The sequence below is a fragment of the Pelodiscus sinensis genome, chromosome 6 (genome assembly GCF_049634645.1).
Source record: "Pelodiscus sinensis isolate JC-2024 chromosome 6, ASM4963464v1, whole genome shotgun sequence".
Classification (NCBI taxonomy): Eukaryota; Metazoa; Chordata; order Testudines; family Trionychidae; genus Pelodiscus; species Pelodiscus sinensis.
This window is the reverse complement of record NC_134716.1, coordinates 56,506,111-56,530,729: the sequence shown is the minus strand read 5'-3', so window position 1 is coordinate 56,530,729 and position 24,619 is coordinate 56,506,111. Positions and strand designations below refer to the sequence as shown.

Below are 24,619 nucleotides of genomic sequence, written 5' to 3'. Positions count from 1 at the left end.
CCTGGGATGCCCCGCCGCCGGCTTCCCCCGAGGCTTTCAAAGCCGTGGAGGGGCTCCGGCGGCGGGGCATCCGGTGTACAAGACGACCCCCGATTTTTGGGGGATGTTTTTTAACATCAGAGGTCGTCTTGTACGCCGGAATATACGGTACACCCTTTCCAATTCTAATGTCTGTTTTGAGATGGGGAAACTGGAATTAGATTCAGTATTGAAGATATGAGGATATCAGGGGTTTAGGTATTAGCAGTAGTGCAGGAGGCCTCCAACTTGTGATGCAATTGGTTCCAGGGGAAGCATCTCAAGTTGGGGACAATGTAACTTGAAGCCTTATTTATGATAGGTGCTCTTCGCCATCGTAAATGCGGGCCGAGAACGTAAGTCAGAGGTTTCTGGCCCCTTCCGCACTTACAAAAATGGTTGTAAGTGCAGGGGGTCGGAACTCAGGGGGTCGCATGTCGGGAGCCTCCTGTAGTAATATATATTCTCTTATAATCAATCCCTTAACTAGTTATTTCTAATATTTTTGTAATTTTATGTTTGATTGCCACTTTTAACTGAGTCAATTTTGTTTGATGAAATATCCACAGTAACCCCAAGAACTCTTTCTAAAGAGATAACATCTAAATTAGACCACATCGCTGTATATGTATAGTTGGGATTATTTTTGCCAGTGTGCATTACTTTTCACTTCCCAACATTGAATTTCATGTGCCATTTTGTTTCCCAGTCACTCACTGCAGTGAGATCTTTTGGTAACACTTTAAAGTTTGTTTTGGAATTAACTATCTTGAATCATTTTGTGTCCTTTGCAAACTGTTCACACAATTTTTCAGAGCATTTATGATTATGTTAAATAGCACAGGTCCCAGTACAGCATTCCTCTCTCGAAAAAGGAATGCAAATGAAGGAAATCAAAAATACAAATGAAGTGCGGTTATACAACTCTCACACTTCAGTTGTATAATTGCGTCCAAGCGCTTTTTTGAAAAAGGGTTTTTCTAAAAAAAAAAAATAAAAACCCCATGGTCTAGATGGGATTCTTCGGAAAAAAAACCAAAACCCTTTTTCGAAAGAACCTGTAAACCTCATTTTTTCAGGATTAAGTGTTCTTTTGAGAGAGGTTTTTTTTCCCAAAAGAAACCCATCTAGTCTGCATTTTTTCCCAAAAAAACCTTTTCTGAAAAAGCACTTGGATGCAATTAAGCAAATGAAGCGCGAGATTTGTAAATCTGTGCTTCATTTGCTTTTTCGATTTACTTCGTTTGCATTTCTCTTTTGAGAGAGGAATGCAGTCTAGACATAGCCAAAGTATCATCTATGGTTAAAAATCTTGTCAGTAGTAGCAAATTTCACAGTAAACTGTATCTGTGCTTTTAAAACTAGTCTTAAGCATATAAGTAATCAACGTCTTTGCTCATTAGCTCTACGAAGACAATATTTGGGGGGAGAATGAACAGCATGTTATCAATGAATTATTTTTCAATAGCAGGGTAGTAACAAGGTTATACAAGTAGAGTAATAAGGAAATAGATCCCAGAACTCAAATACAGTAGAGGTTGCTCCTCCCAAATCTGGGATTCTCTTGGCCTGCAACATCTGTGGTCCGGCATGACTATGGACGTTCCTGAATGAGGGACCTGGGGCAGGAGGGCCAGCAACCTGGAGCCCAGTGCAGCCCTGCAAGTCTGCTATCAGCGGAGCCACAAAAGCCTGGGCAGAGCATGATCAGGACTGTGCCACCTGGCAGCGGGGCCAGGACCACAGCAGTTCAAAAGGGGAAGTCTGGCCAGGCCACATCCTCCTGAGGGGCAGCGGGGCCACAGTAGCTTGAGCAGTGGCAGCAGTGTGACTCACTGCAGCTGTGGCCACTTCCTGCCTGGCAGTGGGGTTGGGGCTGCTGCAGCCCGATGAGACAAGGTGCCATTCAGCAATGGGGATGGAGCTGCCTGGTTGGCCGGCAGTGGAGCCAGGGCTGGGGCAGGCCCTCAGACAGCCCAGCCGGGTTGAAGGAGCCAATAGTAGGGAGGGGCACTGGGCTGATGCGCTGGTGTCAGGGGACTTCCTATTCTCTTGCAGATTCCCTTATATGAAATCAGTCAGGTCCCGCGGGTACCAGATAAAAGAGGTCTAACTTGTATTTTTATATGCATCATAATGATTGTTTTGTCATTTTAAATGTATTAAGGAATGCAAAATTTAGAAAGAATGTGGAATCTATGTACAGTTTTTGTTCAAATTGTAAAGTTTTATTGTCTACTATGTTGCTTATAAATACATTTGGCTGGGATGGAATGGGTTAGTCATGATGCTGGGAGGTGCAATGTGTGCATCTCTATCTCTCTCTCTGTCTCTCGGACTAAATCCTGATTCCCATTAAGTTTTCTTTGGTTTCCTCCACTTCAAAGGAATCTTTGTTGGTCCAAAGCCAGAAGAGTGATTTTATATTGTCCTTTTAGAATATGGGTAAAAATATGGAGAGATGAGGGAGCGGCCAGAATTTTAAATGATTAAATCAGTTTTTTAAATATGTAGAAGCCTATCAGACATAAGCTTCCCAATGTGACTTTACACAGTTTATACTCTGCTTGTTCTAATTGTGATTGATTATGCTATACTGTATTGCCATTTTGGGGAAGGAGTATTACAGAATCAACTTGTATTTCTTAATGTTACTACTTATGAGTCTTGTGGTTTGACTCGATCATAGCTCAGGACTCTATTCTGGATTTATCTGGTGAATTTTTGCACCTCTGTAATATGTACATCTTTAACAAAGTATTTGACGTTTTCTGTTTAATGCCTTATACTATACTCACTGAATTTTATTCTACTGGGTTTACTAGAACTATGTTTTTTATTTATATACTGGTTTTCTTTACTTGTATCAAAACTGACATAAAATTTTAACTATTTTGATAGCCCTTCTTACAGTATAAATATAAAGTTATGAGAGTCATATAAATGGAATACAATTATCCAAATCTATTTTCTCTCATGTTAAACAAAATTACTCTTTCTATAATGAATTATGCCTTCTTTGTCTCCAAAATTTAATAAAAACTGATTTCCTTTCACAATGCTAAATCATTAACAATGGAGGGGAAATGCCTGCAATAATAATATTCAAATGATTATGATCCAGGTTATGCATGGCCTTAAATTATGATTTGTCAATGGGGTATTAGTTCATAAATGTTAATGCTCATAATCATCCATCTAGTGTGAGAAATGCCTGTTCAACGGATTGCAATTTGTATTTAATGAACATACAGTACATTTCACATGAAACCCATTCATATCCTCCATTTTACCTTACTCAGTATTGTTCCTCGTGCAATATTCAGAAGACTTAACTTCCATGCTAGTCTGACTTTTTTTCATTACTATTGTGAGCTAGAATGTCCAATCTAATACTCATAAGTGTTAGATGTTACTAGCAAACTAGTTGTGTCTAATGGGAAAGTTTGAGCCTGATTTTTTTTCTGAATGGACTTCAGTGAATGTACTTGTACATACAAATTTATTTTAATGGTTTGTGGAAATGGAAAGTTAGTCTCATAATTGGACATTTGTTTGTGTAACTGCCTAATTTGCATGCATAAGTGTGGTGAGAATGCAAATTGGGAGTAGCACTATGCATGTCCAGTTACAAAATAATACCCTGTAATGGCTTGTGTGTATACTACTGACAGATCAGAATTCTGAATATTGGATTTTGTCCATTTGTGAGACTTTCAGTTAAAAGGAGAGTATGCTTTATGACACTAGCTGGATTATCACCATTATTTATATAAGGGGAAGTGGAAAACTTGTAAAGAAGTTATAGATTTATAGTACATCCAAAAGGTTAAAAAGATGAACACTATCCTGCAAAGTATGTTTTTCTGGTAGAAGTTGATTTTTTTGTCCAGTTTTTTTCTTTTTTGAGAAATTTTGTATTTCTCTTAAATCCAATTTTCTTACAAAACCTAATTATCTATTGGAAATAGGTTTTTATGGAGAATGTACATAGACACTTTAAGAATTAATGCTTTGAAATGATTTTAGATGAAGAATATTCTAATACTAATGTTGGTATTAAGAATGCAAAATAAAATACTGACAGGTACTCAGCTTGCAGCATAGTAAAAAAATGCACTAACCCTCCTCCCCCCAATGTACATTCCAGGCACTGTTTTTAGAACAAAATATGCTGATGTACAAAGAGCAAAGTGTGTGTGAGAGAAACAAGAATCTAGTGTCCAGGCCCTTCATTTTTTCAGGAAGGGATAATGCTAAATTCAGGCCAAAAATTCTTGATCCCCTCTGCCTGTTATATCTGGTATATGTCTTTTCTGCTGCCATACAAAGCCAAAGGGAATACTGTCTATTTTGATCTTTGTAGATAAAAGAGAACTTAATTGTTGTCTGTGCAAATTAGGAAAGGACAAATTTTCTGCCTGTTTTCATTATGGACTTTTCAGGACCTATCCATCTTCATTCCTTTCGTGGTTAGTGTATCATGTCTATTCCTACTATTTAAGTACTTGGTACATCTGTAGACACAGTAATATACCTTGACACTCATTTTAGACCAAACCCTGTTGGCTGAACTCCACCAAAATTCCCATAGTTCCATGGTTATTTCCTCACGAAGTCCTTTCAATAAAACTAAGAATTAGATTACATGAAATTGCCATTCTACTCTGCTATCATGGACTTTGAATAAACTTGCATCTGCTTTGCATTGCAGATGTTGGGATGCGGTTTATTGAACCATTGGTCTCTGTCAGATTTTAATTCCTTTTCTAATTTATATGCTGCTCCCAAAATGCAGAACTCCTGAAGGAAAGGGGAGCTCCCCAGGAAGGAGGGAAGCTATCCAATATTTTTTCAGATAATGTATTTTCCTAATGCTCTCTCCAGCCACTTATTGCATGACAACTTTCAGCTTCTTGCCAAAGCAAAGAAAAGTTCATATGTTTAAAACCATTCGTATTATCACTTTGCCCAAGTCTCAGATCTCAGCTGATATTGGTGGGACTTACTGATCTGAGAAATAAAAGTTCTGCTGGTTTCATGACAAAGCACCATGAAGCATTTATGTCATTATGAATACTAACCATAAAACTTTCCTTTACAAATTCCGCATTGTTTGTTTCTTGATGGCTTCTACATTTCCCTGTAAAAATAGTCTAGTCTAATTCTGACCTGCAAATACAACTTTGGCTAAAAGTCAAAGACTTCCCCCCTTCCCCTGGTTGGTATGTCCTTAACAATTACAGATTTTGTAGGTCAAATTTGGAGCACAGTTATACTTGTGCAACTGCTTAGTAGGTTTCTGGTTTTTAGTAGGATCTGGTTCTGCAATTGGAATATAATGTTGGATTCTGGACATCTCTGTGCAAATTTGCAGAGACCATCATAAGGTCTTGTCATCTTCCTTTAGCTAGCTTAGGCAGAAAGTCAACCTACATTACTTTACTGCAGCTAGGAGCTCCTACACTTCAGTTAGTCTATAAGATGCCACAAAACTCCTTGCCGCTTTAGGAGAATAATGTAACTGGAATGGACATAGTTTAGGTCCATTTACTGCAGTGTCTACACTGTCCTGTGTTGACAGAAGACACTCTCCCATTGACTTACTTTATGCTTCTTACGGTGGAGTACTGGAATCTACCAGAGTGCACTTTTCATCAATTTAGCAGGTCTTCGTCAGACCTGCTAAATTGACTCCCATAGCATCATAGCACCATTGATCTCTCAGATGTGTAGCCATGGGCTTAGAAACCTCATTTGCCTTGCAGAGGAACATGCCAGATTCTCAGAAAATGAAGTTTTTTTCTCAGCTGTCTCAAAGTACAGAGAAATGGGGGATGGTAGGGTCATGGCCCTGCCACCCTTCTGTATCAGATAATGAAAGTCAGCAGGGATGGCAGAAAGCATACTCCGCATCCTGTGCATGAACAGGAGAATTCCAACTCCAGCATACAATCCCTGGAAGACAGAAGGTCCCCAGCAAGTTTCATTTACAACATGGGGTGGATCCACAAAGGGAATTATGTGTTGCAATTCTGAGTATCACAGCAGCTAAGCTTTAGGATGCCTAGAAAATCACAAGAAGAAATCTGCATTCACAAAACCAAGTTAAGAACCTAGGCTCTTTGTATAAGGCATGGAGAGAGATAAGCATCTGATAAGTGCTATCCATAAAGTCAGCATGCTAGCTGGACAGCTGCCTCAGCTAGCTAAAGGAAGATGATGATGAGAGGGTTGTGTGTTAAACTCCATCCTCTTTGAGATAGATACTTCTAAGCACCCTAAACTTAGTTCCTGTGTCTGCTAAGAGATGGGCACTACCTGGAGTAAAGCAGCTTGTTGTTTGTTTTGCTTTAAAGAATAGCATGTGTGGTGGTGACTTCATCGATCCCTTTGCATGACTTTGATATAGAAATTAAAGCTACTACTAACAATGCTGTGTTGGAATAAAAGCCTGAAAAGTGAAAATTCACTGTCACATTTCTCTTCTCTCCTCCTCCTGAAGAAGCCGCCTTGGCTCAGTGCTTCACCCCCACCTCACACTCAGCAGCAGCTGTGGCTCCTCTCCAGCTTACTGGGGAGAGTTGTGGGGTTGGCTGAAGGAAAATCCCAGGGTTCCCACATAACAGCTTAAACACATCTAATGTTCTGTCTGTGGATTAGTGACATTTCTGGCATGCTTGTTTATTTCACAGCTGTTGGTGTGAACAAAAGGCAGTTTTGTTTTGTTTTGTTTTTGCCTCGGCTCCAATAACATTAGAATCAGGGACCATTTCCAAGTTCAATTCCAACCCTCCCAATCAGAGAATGGATGTGATGTTCAAACTGTTTGCAGACCCTTGTTGAACTTCAAATGTTACTTTTTTTAAAAAAAAATGGAAAACATGGTGGGAAGATGTGTCATGATTGTGGCTTATTTTTGGCAAAAGGTTTTTGCTAAAGCACTGAAAGAATCATAGAGAAAGGAATTAGCTTTTGTGATAGACAAAACCACAAATAGATCGGAGGGTAAAACTGGATATTTTGAGAAATTATTGTGCCACCTTTGAAAGAAAAAATAGTTTTTTGATTCCACCCAATTTATACATTGAATTAAACACTTAATATGTGATTAGGATGTACGGGCAAGATCTCACTATCTCAGATCTCTTTCTGTTTTTGTTTGTGTCCTGCAGAGGCTAAAATTGACCAAATGTTCTCTACCTGTCTTGTATATTTTATGAAGGCTATTCTAGTTGTCCTACATTCACTTCTCCTTCACTCTACTCCTAGCCACCCATTGGTATGCTTCCCTACTCCCTTTTATGTACCTGGAAGATTATAGAGTCCTTTGAGATCTGTTAATTTAGGAAATAGGCATGGTCTAGGCAGGCTACACTGTGCCATGCCTGCCAGTGCCCTCTTCCCCCCACACCCTGCCTGGCTGTGGTTTTTGCCTCATTTACTTACTCCTGGGTGGACCTAGCCCAGTGCTGGGCATAGCAGCAGCTACTGGCTCTCTACATGCAGCAGCGAGGGGCTGGTTGCTGAAATCACTGCTGGTTGGCAGCAGGTGCATATGATTGCAGTGACATACACATATCTACTGTCCTTTTGCAAACAAGCAAAGCAGCCACCCATTCCAGCATTTGAGTGCATTCTCCAGGCATGCAGCCTCCGACTCTGGAATGGGGAGCGTACCAGCGCTCTTTTGAGGGATGGGGAGAGTGCTTCCACAGCAAATACCTATGGAATTTCTACAAGAGGCAAGGTCTACCTGAGTGTTCTCAGCATATCTGGGGTATCCAGCTTTTGGGTTGCTGCTTAATGTTGTTTCCAGGAAAACTTCTAGCCTCAGCAGCTGCTGCTCTGCCAGGCTGAGGAAGGTGTCATGCACAGGAGCCTCCTAGGAAGGAAGGAAGGGAAGGAGACAGAGGTCCGGGGGTAGCATGCAACAGCAACAGATGCAACCAGGGGGGATGGCAAGGTTGAGGCTGCATCTCTAAGGGAAACCCAAAGCAAAGCCTTTCCCGGACCCCTCCAGGGCTCAGTCCTGGCATGTGGAAGGTATCAGCGGAGCAAGTGGGAGTCAGAGGAGGGACTGAAGCAACCTTATAAAACTCTCACATTGGCCCATACAGCTGATCTCACTGCTCTTCCTTGTTGTTGTGAGATACCTTGAGATGGATGTGCTGCATGTTGGCCCTTTCCAAGCAACAGTGTCATATATGAAAGAGATTCCACTGAGCATGAGGAAGTCCCACAAATGAAATGAATAGCAAGTCTGCTACAGGATGAGTGGTAAGTGTGGTCTGTTTCACTGTAATGAAGTTGTTCATCTCACTGAATCCCTTTTTGCAGTCAGCATTGCTTGTTGAGAGGGTTTTGGTGGCAAGAACAAGATTTTTAAGTTTTCCAGGGATGTTATTTCCTTCAGAAGCCTTGAATTTCAGAAATGTCATGTGTTTCCTGTTGATTGATTCTCAGTTGATCAGCCAATGCTCTTATTTCCTTCTTTCCAAAGTGGGGATTCTTTCTCTTCAGGATTCAAAACTGACAAATAATTAAGTTATTATAAGAAGAAGCCCTTTCTTTGCACATGCTTTGACCGGCTTTGTTTGAGGCACTTGTGAATAGTTTTTTCCCCATGTCAATGACTGATGGAATGAATTGACACGAGTTGATTCTGGGGCTTTTTTTAGTGCTGTTTAGTTTGCTGTTTTTTAACATTATGGATTGTTCAGCCTTCTGAGCTTCTTCACCCTGAACTCCTGGGTCTGTTTTTAGACTTTCACTTCTCTTGATGCATATTCTCATTAGTTTGTCTGCTTTTGGAATGGTTTTTTCTCATTCTTGCAACATCCCAGACAAGTTTTCCAGCACATCCAGCCTTAAAGAAAGGTTTCTGATAATAAACCTGTAAAACATAAAAAACAGCTTTGAGTGTAGTCCTTGGAATTTAAGATGTTCGCTTACAACTCTGAATCGGTCTTGTGAGGCCATCGTAAAGTGTTTTGTAAAGCAGAATGCACTGACTGTCTTCACGTTGATGCCACTCACCTTTACATTGAACAGTTTGCCAATTTTTTGATGTGCATTGTGTAATTCGTTTGCATGAGTTCTGAGTACATGAGAGAGTTTTGGTGATTGTCATTTGTACCTCTGGCAACTTCTAATGTTTCATCAAGAGCAAGTTATGGTCCATGGTTGAGGCAATACCATAATATCATATTAAGAAAGTCCCATTTTAAGTAGTTTTCCAATGCCAGCTTTGACTCCAAACATCACATTTGTACTGTGACTACAAATTCTGATCAACACTTATAATAATAGTTCTTTAGTGAACTCACAACACAGTGTTTTAAAATTCCTCTTTGATGGCTGCTGCTGTTGTGCTATGCAGCTCAATCAAGTCCATAGGAAATGTGTCTCATAATTCTATCCATTCTAACGTTAAAAAAATGATGTTGAGTTTCCAGGGAGAGTAGTCAATTCATTGACAAGTACTGCAATTTTTGACTTGATTTTGTTGACAATTCTCTTTTTAATTTCAACGGCTATATGATTGATTATGTCTACACAGACTGTTCTACTATGCAATAAATGCCTCATTTCAATTCTGTTGATTTGCTGTGGGTCAATGAGGCTCTCGTCATGGAGTGGTCAATTTGTTTTGGCAATATGGTAGGCTCTTTGGAGTACATGAACAGTAGTTTCAAATGATGCTTCTTCACTTTTAGCAATCAGATTAAGAAGAGTTTCTTATTTAGCCATGGCTTGAAATTTTGCAGACTCCATGTGAGCTGCTGATTTCTTATGTTCAATTATTTTTTGGAATGGAAGGACAGCTCTGTCTTTTTATTCTTTCTATACAAAGACATTTCAAAAGAGGTTCAGTTTTGAGAGATATTAACCCTTCTTGGAGAATAGCTTCAAGTTGGAAACATCAGGTCATAATGTGCATCCAAATTTACCATGGGAAGCAAAAATCCAGTAGGGTTTTTTTAAACTCCTCAAATTGGATTGTTGACTACACACAGCAGAGTAGGGTAGTTGAGTCTCTTTTGTCTCACCTGGCAATTCAACAATGTCATTTGCTTCTTTTTGTGGTTGCTGTGGCTCACCACATGACAAAGGTGTAAGTGTCAGCGTTTTTTCCTGGGGATGATTCGTTTCAGCTTCTTCAATTGTTGTTGTCCTTTTTGACTGACAGACTCCCATTTCCTGTTTTACTTTTAAACAGGCATGTTAGGATCTGTTGAATGTGTATCATCTTAGGATTCATTTCCCTCCCTCCTACAGTAAAGTACTCGCCTGTCAAGACTTGACCAAACAAGCCCAGTTACCTACCATATAGCAATATGGCACTCAAAAACTAATGCTTGGAACAATTGTGAACATCTTTCTGTGAAAACAGAAGCTTCCTGTCTTGCTTAACAAAGCTATATTTATCTGTATATATGTACAGTTTAAATGGATCTCTCAAAGATAGTTTTTCAGTGATTTGGACAAGAAATCTCCTACATGCTTTCCTTCCAATGCCACTAAGCCTCAGGATTCTAAACAGAATTAGACAGGATCAAGCCATAATTATCATGATCATACCAACTGGCCGAGACAGATATGATTTCCTTATCTACTTCATCTCTCCTTCTGGTCAGCGCTCAGTCTCCTGTTGATGCCTGGTCATCTCCTTCAGGATTTGGGGAATATTTGTCACCCCATCCTGAACATTCTACAGTGCAGGACTTGGTTCCTGGATGACTTTCAGGGTGAGAAATCTGTTGTTCAGGAGGTTCAAGAAGTCCTGCTGAAGAGCAGAAAGGAATCCACAAGGGAAAATGGAAAAGATTTTACCACTAGGTAAATCTCACTATCACCTTTCTAGAAGGCTTTGTCATTCTGAAACAAAGAGGTCTCTATTTGGGTCCCAGTAATGTTCATCTAAACTACTGTCACAGAGTAGAATTCTCCTGTGGAAGATTTCTTGGTATTTGCTCAGCATACAACCTCCAGAGGATTATCCAGTCTCTTCTCAAATGTCGGAAAGCCCGCCCCAACTTGCCACTTGATCGCCTTAATTATCTGATAAAGCTTTCTGTTGAGCCCTTAGCAATTTGTATTTTTTAAACTTCCAAGGAAAACCTCTTTTTTAGTAGCACATACCCCTGCTTGAAGAAGTATTGAATTAATTAGGAGCTGTGATAGCTGAACCCACTTTAACTGTCATCTTCAAGGATAAGGCATTTTTCTAACCACATCCGTTGTTCTTAACCAAAGTCACCTCAGACTTTCACATCAGACTTTTCACCCTACTGTTGGTCTTCCACCCTACTTCTCATAAGGCTCAGAAGGAAGCTGCCTTTCACATTTCAGATATTAGGGGAGGACTAAGATGTTGTTTGGACAGGAGGAAACCTTTTCAAGTTCTTCCAAGGCAGTTGGTGTGTATTACAGATGTAGTTAAAAGGATGCCAGTGTCCACCCAGAGATTTTTGTAAGTGGGCTTCTGGGTGCATCCTTTCCTGCTTTGTAGCTGCTAATGTGCCTTGACCTACTAAGTGACATAGCCCACTCTATTAATTCTTAGTCCATATCTGTTGCTGTAGTAAAAAATGTTCCTTTTGCAGAAATCTGCAAAGCTGCTACATGGGCCTTGAGATATTATGCCTCCTTAAGACATTATGCCTTAGAGCATGCCTCTGCACCAGATGCTACCTTCAATTCTGCAGGTCTAAAGACAGTTAAAGACTGGTTCTGAAGCTCACACTTCCTTCGGGGGACACTGCTTGAGAGTCATCTCAAGTAGAGACCCATATGGCTTCTAAAGAGGGTTTATTCACCTTGTGCTCTAACTAGAGTTCTTCACAACATGTGACATCATGTGTACTGTGCTACCCCTGTTCTTTACCTTTGCTTCAGAGTCTCATTTCCATGGGACTGCACAGTAGGGGAAGAACTAAGGCTATGTCTATACTACAGAGTTGGTGTGTGTGTGTTTTTTTTAAAACAGATGTTTTTCTAAAAAAACTTCACTTATGTCTACACTGCAATCGTGTTCTTTTGAAAAAAATCAAAAGAACAAAGGGGTTTTTCCGACATTGGTATTCTTCTTTCTAGGAGGAAGAAGCCTTTTTCCAAAAGAGCTCTTTCGGAAAAAGATGTGTGTGGGCAGGGAAGAGGGAGTTATTTCAAAAGAAAAGGAAAGAGGAAAAAGCACAGGTGCCCTGGGGACCACTCCATCCATAGTAATCACAGCTTAAATGCGAGATACCGTCCATTCAGTGTGGATGCTATCTTTCGAAAAAGCTTTTTCAGTGCACTTTGGCAGTGTGGATGCTCTCTTTTGGAAAAAGATTTTCAGAAGATCTTTTCTGGAAAAGCTTCTTCTGAAAGAAGCCTGAAGTCTAGATGCAGCCAAAGAGTGGTTCATCCCTCACAACACTGTATTCTTGCTATGTGGCCTAATTATAAGTAGGATACATGCAAAGACCAGATAAGCTCTACTGCTGAAAATGTTCTGTAAAAGGCACATATGCACTTCTAAAGGAGCACCCATGATGGGGAGGGAATACATCAAGAAGATTTCCAGTTATTTCAAAAGGTGAATAACCTATCTACGGTGACTAGATAGCAAATGTGAAAAATAAGGGTACAGGTGGGGGTAATGGTTGCCCCTAAGAAAAAGCTCCAAATATTGGGAATGTCCCTATAAAACTAAACCTGTCTTGCTTAATTTATTCAAGAAGGTTCTGAATGCTTTTAATATCCAAATGATACATCAGCAAGGTGTTCAGATGAATAGGCATGCAAGTTCAACAAGGGGAAAACTATGAATAATGTAGTTGTTAGTTAAACAATTCTCTCTTGCTATAGCAACTTTGTTACTTTCTTAGCACTAGAATTTTATCATATCAGTTGATAGATGTATCTACTTTGAAGACTCGTTTACCCAATTCCGTGCAAAAGAAAGTCAATATTTATTTTGTGTTTATTAACATAAACCTATTTAATATGTGTTCAAAGAAGGCAAAGATGGGGTCATGGATTGGCATATGTAAATACTCCACTTCTTTGAATTGAAAAAAGAACAGTGTATGATTGTGGATGATGTATGATTCTTGCACAAGATAAATTGCAATTATCTGCTCACCAGAAACAAAAACAAAATGTACAGTAGTTCCTACCTTAAATCAAACTAATGGAGTATGAAAAGAATACTGACAATTTTATTTATGTGCTGTATTGAAGAGAAGTCTGTGTATTGATCTTGGAGTTACCAAAGTTCAGCAGCAGTGATGTGATTAAAATCCATTGTTAATAGGAATTTCAACAACAAAATTAAACAGAAATTGCTGAATTGGAATTATTTTTCTTAATCTATTTTTATTTCTCCTTGCTTAAGGTATTACTAAGCTTGGGCAAATTAAAAAAGTTTCCAAACTATCAGCTGGGAGGAAATAGAAGACCATATAAACTAGAATATGGAAAATAAGTTCACAGACCATATATAGAAAGTGAGATTATACTTTATTTTGGCTTAAACAGATAAATTTCTACTTGTTTTGTATTCCTTCCATCACCAATAGGCCATTTAAATATGCTATGCTCTGAGTCACTGCAGCCACCTGAGATATAATAGTAGAGTAGTAAATTAAAATCTGTACAATATCTCCAAAAATATCTTGAAAATGAAAATAAAATGCAACATCAAATGCAATTAGGATACAAGCTTTCCCTAGCAGGAGGGGAAGAGAAGACAGAGAGAGAAAGATATTCGCGCACAATTTTAAACAAAACAAGCTGTATGAAAGGATAATCTGGCATTAAATCAGAACTACAGCTTCATAGCACTTTATAAAAAAAAAGTCCATATTGCAGGTCAAGTTTAAATCCATCATATAGTGATTACTCACATTCCTTCTACTTGAGACAGGGTCATTTGGCACATCCACGCATTAGTAATTTTCAGCCATTTTGAGATAAACTTTGTAAAAAAAACCTTTCACTACTTTATATGTTTCTGTTTTGAAGCTGTAATTGTGTTCACCTCATAGTTACATAAATGTTAAAAAAAAAAAAAAAACCCAGAAACTTGAGTTGTGATTGAAAGCAGTTATGTAAAATTGGCTTCTCATGATAACTGGAAAAGGAATATGTGTATCCTTCCACATCTTAAGTGGTGCTCCTGGGTGTTGATGGGGAAGAAGAGAAAACAGATACAGAGAAGTGTCCTTTTCAAATTCCAGCAGCAAAACAAGAGAGAAAGAGAGAGAGAGAACTTGCTAGAAGTGGAGGATTAAATCATTACACCTCTGAAATGAGATGTAATTGGAAAATCCAGAGTGTAAGCTCAGTTCTGTGGTCAGTTATGCATGAGCTTAACTGTTACATGTCTGAACATTCCCATTGATTTCCGTTGGACATATGTAAAGTTAAGCACATGGATAACTGTTTATAGGTGAGGCCTAGAAGGCAAGAGCATAAAACTTGCTGCTTTTACTTTTTAAGACAAAAAAAGTAGGTGAGACCTCATTGGGGCTACTGTGCTTACAGGATTTTGTTCTTTGCTTGGAACCTCTGAATTATGAATATTCTTATTAGATCTTAGTCTGAAGATGGAATGTTTTAATCCTCAATTTCCAGAAAGGGTTTCTCTTTTGATTTACTTTTGCTACTGTAATTTTGAAAAGACCAATTTTCTGTAGCTGTGTTTTGATCCTGCAGAGAACAGTATATTTGCAACAAGCACAGTCTGTTATTTGCACACAATAGCACATCACTTTCAATTCCAGCATGGTAATTATCATCATTGTGGGTTAGTGCTTATAAGTCAGCAGGCATTTTTTGGCCTTATTTGTTGAAAACGCAAGCTTTCATCCAGTTTCCAAATGCAGTTCAAGCAATCAGTCTATTTAATTTTCACAGAAAAATAAGCCCTGCATAAAAATCGACCTGCCTTCGTTTAAAAAAAAAAAGATTACTATCTTAATTTTCAGTCATATTTTTGTAGTGAAAGTTGCTGTGTTGGAGCATCTCAGTTCTGAAACACTCAATACTTCCTCAAACATGGTCCTAACTAACAGAAAATATGAGCTCTGTCTTGATCAATATGATAGTTCCTTAGAGGCAGCACCAACCCTTCCTAAATTGCTGAAAAGGGACTGTATTGAGAACCATTCTAAATCAATGCATTAAATGTGCAATGTTTTGTGCTAATATAGTTTTAGTGGGAAGAAAGGAATGACCTAATGTTTTTTTTCCGTGTTCTGTCTATTTGAGGGATTAAAGGTCACCTGTAGAATTTTTCTTAAATGTGCTGACTGTAGAGTAGCATTTGATGCAGAATGATGTAAATATTGAAAGTATGGTATTGTGGTCACCATTATAAAGGCCAACTTGCATCTACAGTTTCTTTCCACATATTGGTGTCAGAGAAATCATGGTTATTTTATAATTTAAATATATTGAAATCTGAATTCATCTCAGACACCATTGCATGGTAAAGCATTGACATCTTAATGGAAGCCACCCTCCCTATTGTATATGTGCCTTTTCCCCATTTCAGCTCCCCAAATATTGTGACTCATTGGCTCACACTCTATTCTGACACTCAATTTTTTATTTTGAAGATAATTAGAAATGTTTTAGATGACCCACACCTCCTTTACTCTGGCTGTAAGTTGCATCAAAGTTTCAAGTTAACTGTAACATCATTATATGGGTCACAGAAATATTTTGGAGACCCCTATACTGCAGTGAAACTGTTGAGTTTAGATGAAGTCGTTGTGTGCCTTTGCTCAAGAATTACATCCTTGAGGAATATCTGAAGGATGGTTTTGGGGTATGAATCACTGTGAAACTTATTTCTGCAGCTGTCCCTCTGAGGTAATTTTATGTACTTTCAGTGTTTACCCAAAGCTTACCTGCTCAATCAAGCCTTCACTAAATGGCTCTAAACTTAAGGCTTCTTTATGCCCAGAAATTGCACAGGTTTAACTAAAGGTGATGCCCCTCAGATACACTCACCCAGGAATCCACCCCTACAACAAACCCCATTGCAACTCTGTCCACACATCTATACAAGTGACACCATCACAGTACCTAACCACAAAAGCCACATCAAGAGCTCATACAACCGCACATCCTCTAATGTGATACATGCCATCAAGTGCCAGAAATGCCCCTCTTCCATGTATTTTGGCCAAACAGGACAGTCTCTATGACAAAGGATTAATGGACACAAATCAGACATAATAAATGGTAACACCCCATAAACCTGTAGAGGAACATTTTAACCTGCTTGGTCACTCAGTCATGGATTTAAAAGTAGCCAATCTTCTATGAAGGAATTTCAGTACCCAGTTACAGAAAGAGACTGCAGAACTGGAGTTCATCTACAAGTTTGACACTGTTACCCTATGGTTAAACACTGTTGATGTCATCGTATCAGATTTGCTTGCCTTTATTAAAAATTTAATTGTAATTTAATGAACTTCCCTGTCAATTTTATGAATGTTCTCTATTTGCAACATGAATATCGGCTTTTGCTGACGTCCGTTGACTCATATTTATGTCACATAATTGAGCTTTGGAGACTACACTGGTGAAATGTACTATATTTCTCCATCATTTCATCAACCAATTCACCATAGGGCTCCCTACTTTTGGTGTAATGTTCATTGATACCCCTGGAAGTTAACAGCCTGCCACTGTAATTAAACAGAAGTTATGTACATTTTGTGGTGCAAGTTTAAATTCTGAATAACATTTGCATATTTTATACAGGGGTTTATTTAACTGGTTTAAAATACATTTAAAAGTGGAGACGTTATTCATAACTTACCTAATGGTCTTCTTCATATCTAACCAAACAGAGTCTATTAAAGAGATAAGCAAGAAATACTCTGCTTCTGTCAATGATTTTAATTTGTTTAGATATAAAATTAGCTAAGCACATAGTTTCTCTCTGAGGCTGCACTCACAAAGTCAGATTTTCCCCCCAGATCAATTTTATGCAGGAGGATAAAAGAGGAGGTAGAAGGAGAGTAAATAGCCTTTGCAATTTTATAGGTGATTTGGAAAAATTCAGATTTTGTTTATGATTACAATTAAATTTATACTATGAATCAGCAGAATCATGACCTAAAGTTTCCCAGAAGTGAAAGCTGGTAATAAATAGAAAAAAGACTGCCTAAGATTAAATGTTATATAAATGTAGTGGCAGGGAAATCTATTCTTCTTAATAAATTTTGTAATTTACAAAGGACTGCACTTTCACTTGATTTTGTAGGTGGTTTCATGGGCTTTTATTTTATCCCTGATTTTTTTAATTAAAAATGTAATTACTCCATTATAATTCTTTTCTGTGATAATAAAGAAGCACTGAACATACATAACATTATTTGAGGATGCCAGTAATTATGAAAGATATCCAAATGGCAGTGCTTTCCCTATAAAAGTGAATGATAAAAAGATGTTGCTGTGTGCATATGTTACGAAGCAAATGGTGTGCAGATTCTAGGTAATCATTTTCCCCAATAGGTTACTGATCTCTAAGGGGGCGTCTACACTGCACCCTTATCTCAAAATAGCTTATTATGAAATTTGGCGCTGTCTACTCAGCGCCAATTTTCAAAATATAGCACTACAGGCAGTCCCCGGGTTACGTACAAGATAGGGACTGTAGGTTTGTTCTTAAGTTGAATCTGTATGTAAGTCGGAACTGGCATCCAGATTCAGCCGCTGAATCTGGACACCAGTTCTGACTTACATACAGATTCAACTTAAGAACCCCAGGCGTCCCCAAGTCAGCTGCTGCTGAAACTGATCAGCAGCTGATTCCAGGAAGCCCGGGGCAGAGCAACTCTGCCTCGGGCTTCCTGTAGTCAGTCACTGGTCAGTGTCAGCAGCAGCTAACTTGGGGACACCTGGGGCAGAGCAGCTCGGGTGCTGCTGGGTTGGTCCAGTAGCGCGGCCGCTCCTCGGCACTACTGGACCAACCCAGCAGCACCCCAGCTGCTCTGCCCCAGGCGTCCTGATTCAGCCACTGCTGAAACTGATCAGCAGCGGCTGAATCAGGACTCCTGGGGCAGAGTAGCTGGGGTGCTGCCGGGTTGGTCCAGTAGCGCCAAAACTGCGGGACCAACCGGCAGCGCCCCACCTGCTCTACCACAGGCCCCGGGCTTTGCTCCACATCTCCCTGGTCTGCTGGGGGGGGGGGCACTAGCTGCATCCCCCCCAGCAGACCAGGGAGACGCTGAGCAAAGCGGCGCAGGACCCGGGGCTGGACCCGCGGCCGCTTCCAGATCAGCTGCAGACCAGGGAGACGCTGAGCAAAGCTGCGCAGGACCCGGGGTCAGACCCGCGGCACTTCCAGCTGATCTGGAAACGGCCGCGGGTCCGGCCCTGGGTCCTGCGCCGCTTTGCTCAGTGTCTCCCTGGTCTGCTGGCTCCCGCAGCAGACTAGGGAGACGGGGAGCAGCTTTTCTCGCCCCGGAGGAGGCGGGCGGCGGGACCAGGCGTCCCGCCGCTCCAGTCCTCTGGGGCGAGAAAATCCCCGTTCGTAACTGCGGATCCGACAGAAGTCGGATCCGCGTAACTCGGGGACTGCCTGTATTCCAAAATGTCCCTTAACCCTTGAGGAATGAGGGTTACAGGGACACCAGAATAGCACGCCTATTATTTTGAAATATATTTCAAAATAACGGGCTGCTTTAAAGATGTGGAATAGTTATTTCAGGATACTTCCGGTATCCCCAAGTAGCTCCGCAGTGAAGACATAGCCTAAAAGAGCATGGTATGGGAGAAGTAGGGATTCTTTTACTTCCCAAAGGTTTGTGCATCTAAACATCTTAGTGTATCTAAGCAATTATATCAGTGGGATGATACTGGAGTCAGGTTTAAGGGTACTGTAGTCAGAGAGGTTGTATAATTTTTCCTTCTTCTTGGTGTCTACTTCCTATTATCCTGACCTCTGGGATAAAAGTCAAAGAAGAAGTATATGGAGTGATCACAAGAAAGGATTATTTTAAAGTATCTCTGTTTCTACTAATAGCATTTGTGTCTGCTATTAACGTTGTATTTTTATTGCAAATAGCCTTTTTCAATTTCTGAGGAAGAATAGTTGTTAAAATTTTAATTTAGCTCTTTAAAAGCTTCTCATCAAATCTGAGGCTGTGATTTTCCAGTGAAGTGACACTAAAGGTTTTGTGGGAACATTTGTGTATTCTTTTTAGGGAAGCCTCTTCACTGTGCCTCTGTGTTTTAATTGCTTTGAACCCATAAGCAACCATGATGAGGGACAATGAAAAGTAATGTTTGAAATTTTTCAGTTTCCATAAATGCTCTTTCCCCCAAAAAATAACTCAAATGAAGATAGTATGAAGAGAGTGGCAAATTTTAATCCCTATATAGGTATTCAGGACTCTTGTTAAGTTAGCCTAATTTTGGGTGCTAACATTCTGTTAAGTTTTGGGATAATTATTGCTGAATTATTCTGTCTGTGACAGATACTGCAACTTAAAGCAATATCTTTGGGGATCCTGTTATGGTTTATGTAACACTATGGGTTAGGGGTTTTAAGTAACTCCAGAGTGGGAGGGCTGCCACAGCTCTACCAGGAATTAAAAACTGTGGGAGGTGAGAGGTGAATCATTTATGTTATAAACACCTCAAGAGAGGGATAAGCCTCTAGGAAACATGTATTACTGGTTCACACTCTTTGTTCCAGAAACCAACAAAGATTGAAAAAGACTGTATTTAATCTGACTCGAGGCCTTTTTCTTTGATGAAGCAAGTACACAGCGTCTTATGTACAAGAATGATCCTAATACTTGCAGAATGGTTGGAAGACATGGTCTACTAAGGCCTCATAAGACTGACAGGTGACTTCTGGCATGCATGTAGGAATTCTTACAGTTTTTATATGTTTTCTCTATAATGTCTTTTGATTAAGAATAAACGTGCTGGCTTAGAAAGAGTTAAGTGGTAACTTGTAACTGCTGGCAATACATAGACCTTAGGGGGAAAAGCAGAGCCCAGAAGACTGACTTGCTACTTGATATTACAGTGTAAAGCATGGTGCTGTGCAGTCTTACAACTCTGAGCACGAGGGGGAGATATGCAGGTTCTGCCCAAGAAAGGTGACAGGCGGGAGCTGGAAACCTTATGTGTGTGCCATGGAGAGGGAATATGGATGAAGTTACCCTTAAATGTTGAAATAGGCAGCTGGAAAAATTAGATCTATCTAGGCTTTCTTCCTGCCTTTTCAGGAAGAAGAAACTAGTAGGTAAGAGACAGCAAATTTTTCTGCTGCATGTCTAGAGTTCTACTACCAGATAATTGTACCTAGAAACTGGTATTTTACCAAACTGCTTTAGGAGGTTGGAGACACCTATAAAATAAAATTTACAGCTCATTTTGGCTATTGAGCTTTTCATTAACCAGGCAATACCAGCATCTTGAATAGCACAAAAAAGTGCTGCCATAGAAAATGGCAATTTTCAGAATGAAAGCACCACTTCAGGCAGTTGTGATAGTTGATAATGTGAAATTATTAACAGAAATATAATATTGTGGAGGTTGGTACTTCTGGTGCATATAAGGGGGTCTTCCTCATTCTAAGAAAGATGTACATATATGTGGTGAGGTGCGCACACACATATTTTTTGTTTTGTTGGTGGCATTTTTTGTTGGTAAGCAAAACTCGTGAAGTCATTCTGCCGCTCTACTCTGCACTAGTTAGCCCTCAGCTGGAGTACTGTGTCCAGTTCTGGGTGCCACATTTCAAGAAAGATGTGGAGAAATTGGAAAGGGTACAGAGAAGAGCGACAAGAATGATTAAAGGTTTAGAGAACATGACCTATGAAGCCAGGCTTCATGAACTGGGCTTGTTTAGTTTGGAAAAAAGAAGATTAAGGGGGGACATGATAGCGGTTTTCAAATATCTAAAAGGGTGTCACAAGGAGGAAGGAGAAAATTTGTTCCTCTTGGTTTCTGAGGACAGGACAAGGAGTAATGGGCTTAAAGTGCAGCAGGGGAGGTTTAGATTGGACATTAGGAAAAAATTCCTAACTGTCTGGGTGGTCAAATATTGGAATAAATTGCTAAGGGAGGTGGTGGAATCTCCCTCTCTGGAAATATTTAAGAACAGGTTAGATAGCCATCTGTCAGGGATGGTGTAGACAGAGCTTGGTCCTGCCTTGAGGGCTGGGGGCTGGACTCGATGACCTCTTGAGGTCCCTTCCAGTCCTATTATTCTATGATTCTATGATTTTCCTTTACTAAAAATAGTCTGTTGGTTCACCCACTATTTTGCCCTCAATAACTACAGTATAATTATGCCACAAAGCACAAGTTTTGCTGCATGCATGATCAGTACTTCAATTGTGTAGAAAAGCATCTATGGAGATTTGTAAAATCAAGATGTCCAGTTTTCCATACAAGCATTTTGCCTATAGAAGCTAAGGAGCAGTTGTACTAGCTTACGGCATCAGAGAGTCTGCTAAAAATAACACAGGCTTCCTTATATTATTTTTTTGTCAATGCCTTTATATTTTTCTTTGGAAGCTATTATTATTTATTCTTCTTTGTATATTCACTGACTACTTAGTAGTATACTCAAAAATATTACCGAAAAAGGCTTCTTAAGACTGATTGTGCATAACTCCAGCAGTATAAAAAGTACTCAGAATCCCTTGTTTAAGTATTACAGTTGATCTGCCTTAAAAATGTTGACCGTGTCTCCATTTGCCTGCTGTACCATCCGTCATTCATGGCAAGATGAAAATAATGGGGAATCTTAGGTAGACCAAATAAACTCAATCTCTGTCTATAAACTTGCAGAATTATTGGATATCTTTGAGCTCATGTCATTACACAATGGAATCTGTAACTTAGTCTGCATAATGATTAGAAAGCGGATGATACAGCTTTAAAGGTTCTGATTTTGTGCAAGGTTTGTGTAAACAAGAAGTAGGTATCTGTATCTCACCAGAAATTGTGAGGGGTCATATGGATTTGGAGTTTGTGACCCTAATAGACAAAAATTTCATAAGAACAAACTTTTTGTGATCTCTTTTGGGACAGGACAGAAGTCATCTTCACAGAATTTATCATTGAACATCCAATAAACCCAAACTTTTTTTTTCAACCCTTTCAGAACTTAGAAAAATATGGGCAATTTATCTAAGTCAATTCTTATTTTATTTGATCCACTTTTTAGATCTCTTATCAGAATATACTTTTCTATTCACATAACCAGAGACACAGCCTATCAGATAGTTAGCCAATCAGTGCCATTCTAAATGGTTGCCAAAATTGGATGTAAGGGTTGTCCCAGCTCAGAGAAGTGAGGCTGCTAGGCTTGCAATCTAATCTCTGATCTCCTCTCCCTCCCTCCCCATCATTCTTATAAATAAAGATCTTGACTGTCCTTTTTCATTCAAATACTTACCAAAGTTCTTAGTAATACACAAACTTCACAGCTGAATTTCATTTAATTGAATTATTGAGATGTAAAGTCAAAGATAAAACTATAAATATAAGAACATAAAAATGGCCGTACTGGGTCAGACCAAAGGTCCATCTAGCCCAGTAGCCTGTCTGCCGACAGTGGCCAGCACCAAGTGCCCTGGAGGGGGTGGACCGAAGACAATGATCAAGTGATTTGTCCTGTGCCATCCGTCTCCAGCCTCTGACAAACAGAGGGCAAGGGCACCATTCCTTCCCCCTGGCTAATAGCCTTTTATGGACCTAATCTCCATGAATTTATCTACTTTCTCTTTAAACTCTGTTATAGTTCTAGCCTTCACAGCCTCCTCTGGGAAGGAGTTCCACAGGTTGAATATGCGTTGTGTGAAGAAGAACTTTCTTTTATTAGTTTTAAACCTGCTACCCATTAATTTCATTTGGTGTCCTCTAGTCCTTATATTATGGGAACTAATGAAGAACTTTTCTTTATTCACCCTCTCCATACCACTCATGATTTTATATACCTCTATCATATCCCCCCTCAGTCTCCTTTTTTCCAAACTGAAAAGTCCCAGTCGCTTTAGCCTCTCCTCATATGGGACCTGTTTCAAACCCCTGATCATTTTAGTTGCCCTCTTCTGAACCCTTTCCAAGGCCAAAATATCTTTTTTGAGGTGAGGAGACCACATCTATACACTGTACTCAAGATGTGGGTGTACCATAGTTTTATACAGGGGCAGTAAGATATTCTGGGTCTTTTCTATCCCTTTCTTAATAATTCCTAACATTCTATTTGCCTTTTTGACTACTGCTGCACACTGTGTGGACATTTTCAGAGAACTATCCACGATAACTCCAAGATCTCTTTCCTGATTTGTCGTAGCCAAATTAGCCCCATCATATTATATGTATAGTTGGGGTTATTTTTTCCAACGTGCATTACTGTACACTTATCCATATTAAACTTCATTTGCCATTTTGTTGCCCAATCACTCAGTTTGGTGAGATCTTTTTGAAGTTTTTCACAGTCTGCTTCTATCTTGACTATCTTAAACAGTTTAGTATCATCCGCAGACTTAACTACTTCAGTGCTTGCCCCTTTCTCTAGATCATTTATGAATAAGGTGAATAGGATTGGTCCTAGGACTGACCCTTGGGGGACACCACTAGTTACTCTTCTTCATTCTGAAAATTTACCATTTATTCCTACCCTTTGTTTCCTGTCTTTTAACCTGTTCTCAATCCATGAAAGGACCTTCCCTCTTATCCCATGACAATGTAATTTACACAAGAGCCTTTGTTGAGGGACTTTGTCTAAAGCTTTCTGAAAATCTAAGTATACTATATCTACTGGATCCCCCTTGTTCACATGTTTGTTAACCCCTTCAAAGAACTCTAATAGATTAGTAAAACATGATTTCCCTTTACAAAAACCATGTTGACTTTTGCCCAACAAATTATGTTCTTCTACGTGCCTAAAAACTTTATTCTTAACTATTGTTTCGAATAATTTGCCAGGTACCGACGTTAGACTTACCGGTCTGTAATTGCCAAGATCATCTCTAGAGCTCTTTTTAAATATTGGTGTCATGTTAGCTATCTTCCAGTCAGTAGGTACGGAAGCTGATTTAAGGGACAGATTACAAACCACAGTTAACAATTCTACAATTTCCCGTTTCAGTTCTTTTAGAACCCTTGGGTGAATGCCATCCAGTCCCGGTGATTTGTTCACGTTAAGTTTTTCTGTTTGATCCAAAACCTCCTCTAATGACACTTCAGTCCGGGACAGTTCCTCAGATTCATCTCCCACAAAGGATGGTGCCAGGTTTGGGAGTCTCCCCAACATCCTCAGCCATGAAGACTGATGCAAAGAAATCATTTAGCTTCTCCACAATAGCTTTATTGTCCTTGATTGCTCCTTTTGTATCTCGATTGTCTAGGGGACCAACAGTTTTTTTTAGCAGGTTTCCTGCTTCTAATGTACTTAAAAACAATTTGCTATTGTTTTCTGAGTTTTTGGCTAGCTGTTCCTCAAAATCTTTTTTTGCTTTTCTAATTACAGTTTTACACTTAATTTGACAGTGTTTATGTTCCTTTCTATTTATCTCACTGGGATTGGACTTCCATTTCTTGAAAGATGCCTTTTTGT

At 39.5% G+C, this 24,619-nt stretch overlaps 1 long non-coding RNA gene across 1 annotated transcript in view; it reads left to right on the top strand.

Moving 5' to 3' along the window:
- Positions 1 to 24,619, top strand: part of LOC142829875 (uncharacterized) — a 183,331-nt gene that overhangs the window by 73,720 nt on the left and 84,992 nt on the right. The window lies entirely within an intron of this gene.